This window comes from Dryobates pubescens, chromosome 3 (assembly GCF_014839835.1).
Source record: "Dryobates pubescens isolate bDryPub1 chromosome 3, bDryPub1.pri, whole genome shotgun sequence".
NCBI classification, from domain to species: domain Eukaryota; kingdom Metazoa; phylum Chordata; class Aves; order Piciformes; family Picidae; genus Dryobates; species Dryobates pubescens.
This window is the reverse complement of record NC_071614.1, coordinates 32,561,635-32,565,910: the sequence shown is the minus strand read 5'-3', so window position 1 is coordinate 32,565,910 and position 4,276 is coordinate 32,561,635. Positions and strand designations below refer to the sequence as shown.

The window sequence follows — 4,276 nt, the reverse complement described above, 5'->3', positions numbered from 1 at the left end:
GAAGCCCCATCCCTGGAAGCATTCAAGGTGAGTTTGGATGGGTCACTGAGCAACCAGCTGTAGTTGAAGATATCCCTGCTAACTTCAAGGGGCCTGGACTGGATGACCTTTCAAACAAAAACATTCAATGTTCCTATGATTCTATGCTGCCTGCTGACACTGTCTGTTGCAGGGGAATGGGAGGAATGGGTGTCGTGGTGGCACTGGGCATAGTTTGTGTTGCCCTTGATGTTATCTGTTTAGAGTGGCAGTCATTTTTGTGTCACAGTGAGCTTAGACTAGGTCTACAATTCTTTCTCTGTTGTCTGTGATGCGTGTGCTAATTGCTCCATTTCTAACAGCCCTAAGACATGTCACAGCATTTTGGCTCTTGCTGAGTCTGAGTCATAGAAAGCAAAATGTATGCTTAACAAATTTGCCCTGCAGCCTTTGCAGGTGCCAGTATTTACTAAGGATACTGAGGATTTCACAGTATGTGACTGCAAAATTCTCTTCAATGAGCCAACTTGAAGGTGCAATGTCCTTGACAGCAATACAACCTATTCCTGTTCCCTTTTCTGCAAACTTGGTCACCTTCTGCTCCCTAAGTGTGGTGAGTCAGCCCTCAGCCTGTCATTCTGCATCGCTTTTAAGATGACGAAATTGGCAGATTGGCCTGATTGATACCCTTGTGGCCCTTAGGGCTTGTGCCCACCATTGCAGTGGCATCACTCTGGTTATTATTCACCCAAGCTGATTCAGGAATTTGAATAAGCAGAAAACTGAGTCTGCATCTACAGCACTAAATGCATCCACCTTTCTCTCTGCAGGCAGGTTTTACTGCTGGCCTTGCACTGGTGCCTTGCAAACCCCTTTCTGAGCCAATTTATCTCACTATTCCTGCAGAAAACTAGACCAGCAAAAAAGCATCTAGCTTGCTTTCATCTGAGCAAGTTTAATCAGCTCAGGGAAGGGCCCAATGAGTGACAGGACCAGAGCAAAGAGATGAGCAGATATATGGCTCCAACCAGGGAAGGGAGAAGCAACAGAGAGGTTGGCAGGAAGGGTAGGAGAGTAAAGAGAAGAAGCAGCCCTTCCTTTCTGCTCTGGAAAGCAGCTCAGCATGAGTATGTGGTCCATACCTACAGAAACAGTTGCAGACTTTCTTTGCAAGTTCTGATAAGAAGCAGTGCCAGGGCAGAGGATGGGATAAAGAGGAGAGCAGGCTTGTCAGACCAAGTTAGCTTTTCATATTGCCAGCCCTTGACTGGAAAACTGATCTTATTTAGACCCTCCTCCCCTTCATTTTTATTTTACATAGTTTTCAAGCAATTTTAAAGGCAGTTAATAGGTGAGTGAATCACAGGCTGTATATATATAGCTGGACAAATACCAGAATCTACTCAGATCAAGAAGTTCAAAGAGTTTCTCAGGACATAAAATACAATAATAGAAACAGCTTCCTCGACTGCATAAAATATTTCACTAACAGAGAGGTTAAACCAGAAAAGATGTCTTGCTCAGACCACTGCCTGTAGAAGTATTTAAAAAATACACAAAGGATTACCATGAGATTTCAGGAGTACCACAGTCATCAGAACAAAGCTCTGGCAGCTAAAGCAGGACTGCTTGTCCAGCTCTTGGGGTATGGGAAAGAAGGTCAGAAAGGGGAAAAGATCCCTTAAAAGAGAGTTTCTGGTCCAGACCTGCATCATCAAACTGCAAAAGTATGAGAAGTCTTGGTTTACTTTGCAGAGGAATGTGAAAATTGCACAATGACAGAGCATAGGTATATAACCAACTGGTGTGTGACCACAAGGGCATGTCCTGATCATTCTGTTGTTTTTTCCTGTATACATTCATCACGTACTGTCATGTCACCAGAAACTGAACTTCCTGGATTTTAGAGTTCTAAAGTTTCAATCCCAGAACACTTTTAGTCTAAACATCTGAAGCTGCATTTAGCTCTCACTGGCTCAGGAAAGCAAGGAAAAGGTGCATCAGAGGATGTTTGTTCTGAACAAGGAGTATCAATGCAAAGCAAGACTGAGTTACACTGATCTTGCAATTCACTGTTGTGAATATATTTCATCCGCCACGAGCAAAGCAGACCAAGGTAATGTTCCCATGTAGGTGCAACATGAGAGATATTCTTCAAAGCAAAATTAAATGTGGAAACAACTTATAAATGAAGTTAGCAGCATACAGTCCTCTTGATTCATGTATTCGTTCCATTTCTGGCCTTTAACACTTCAGTCTCAAGAATCTAAGCACAGCAACTTGTGTAATCAAACCTTAGTGCCACTTGCATCCCAAACTCAGTAAACAATGGCAAAAACCTCTCAGAAGGTGGGTGCAACACTTTAGGGATTTTACTTCTTGAGTCTGAATTTTGCATGGTCAGCATCTCAGAGAGTTGTATTTTAGAAAAGAGTGAATCCCAAGCATATTGGAACTAACAGGCAGATTACTTCAAGAAGGTTTGGGGGTGAATCTGGCGATGCCTGGGGCTTAATTTATTTTCTATTTATAATTTATTGTAAAGTTTTGCCCACTTGAGTGTGAAGAACCTGGCAGAGTCCTAGCAAAACTAAACCCACTCAGTATACCCTAATTTCATTCTGATGTTTATTAACATGCATTTTTAGTTTAAGACTTGAAAGGTAACGAAAGTGCACTACTTGAAGCTGTTGATGCATTGGTTGGAGCACAATGTCCAGATGTTTCTGCTTTGCAGATCATCCAAAGGACAGCCATGTGACTGCTAAGACATGAGCAGGGAATGACCTTGAAAACAGGTTGAAGGTTGTTCAATTTTAGACAGGACGAGACTCAGTCTCTTGGTAAAGGACTGACACCAATGTTCACAGCGACAGCTGTGTTAAGAAAGATGTAAATCAAGCAATATCTGAAGCAAAGACACATATGTTGGTGGTTATGGAAAATGTGTAACTGTGAAGGTTAGAAGAACTGAGTTAGGCTACCTGGGGCAACAAGAAAGTTCCCTGCAGAGGAAGTTGTTAAGATCAATAAAACTGCTGACATGGAAGGCAGACCTTGATTCTGCCTCCATGTGAGCTGGTGGCAATGAGGCACCAGGTAGCTTGTTTATTGACCTCTTCCAATTACATCTGTTTCTCTATGCTGCTCCAATTTCTGTGCAATGAAGGAGTTCAAATAGATTCTGAGGAGACACACCAAATCACTGATCTGTGTACTTACGGCTGTGTTTTCACTTAACTATATCCACTTTTGACATGTTCAGGAATTGCTTTCTGGACCTCTCCATCATCAGTAAATTTGCAGATAACACCAAGCTGGGGGCAGGTGTTGATCTGTTAGAGAGTAGGAGAGCTCTGCAGAGGGACCTTGACAGGCTGGACAGATGGGCAGAGTCCAACAGCATGAGATTTAACACATCCGCATGCCGGGTTCTACATATTGGCCACAACAACCCCATGCAGTGCTACAGGCTGGGGTCAGAGTGGCTGGAGAGAGGCCAGGCAGAAAGGGACCTGGGGGTACTGATTGATAGTAGGCTGAACATGAGTCAGCAGTGTGCCCAGGTGGCCAAGAAGGCCAATGGCATCGTGGCCTGTGTCAGGAATAGTGTGACCAGCAGGAGAAGATAAGTCATTTTGCCCCTGTACTCAGCACTGGTGAGGCCACACCTTGAGTACTGTGTCCAGCTCTGGGCCCCTGGAATGAGCTGCCCAGGGAGATGGTGGAGTCATCATCACTGGAAGTGTTTAGGAAAGATGTTGACTTGGTGGAACGTGTCCAGAGAAGGGCAACAAAGCTGGTGAGGGGTTTGGAGCACACGCCCTATGAGGAGAGGCTGAGGGAGATGGGGTTGCTTAGCCTGGAGAAGAGGAGGCTCAGGGGAGACCTTATTGCTGTCTACAACTACCTGAAGGGAGGTTGTAGCCAGGTGGGGGTTGGTCTCCTCTCCCAGACAACCACCAACAGAACAAGGAGACACAGTCTTAAGTTGCACCAGGGGAGGTTTAGGCTGGATGTTAGGAAGAAGTTCTTCATAGAAAGAGTGATTGGTCATTGGAATGTGCTGCCCAGGGAGGTGGTGGAGTCACCATCACTGGAAGTGTTTAGGAAGAGACTGGATGGAGTGCTTGGTGCCGTGGTTTAGTTGATTAGATAGTGTTGGATGATATGTTGGACTCGATGATCTCAAAGGTATTTCTATTCTATTCTATTCTATTCTATTCTATTCTATTCTATTCTATTCTATTCTATTCTATTCTATTCTATTCTATTCTATTCTACTCTATTCTATCCT

At 44.0% G+C, this 4,276-nt stretch overlaps 1 pseudogene; it reads left to right on the top strand.

Moving 5' to 3' along the window:
* Nucleotides 1–1,102: 1,102 nt before the first annotated feature.
* On the top strand, nucleotides 1,103–1,664 carry LOC128899910 (mitochondrial import inner membrane translocase subunit Tim9-like; annotated as a pseudogene).
* Nucleotides 1,665–4,276: the final 2,612 nt, after the last annotated feature.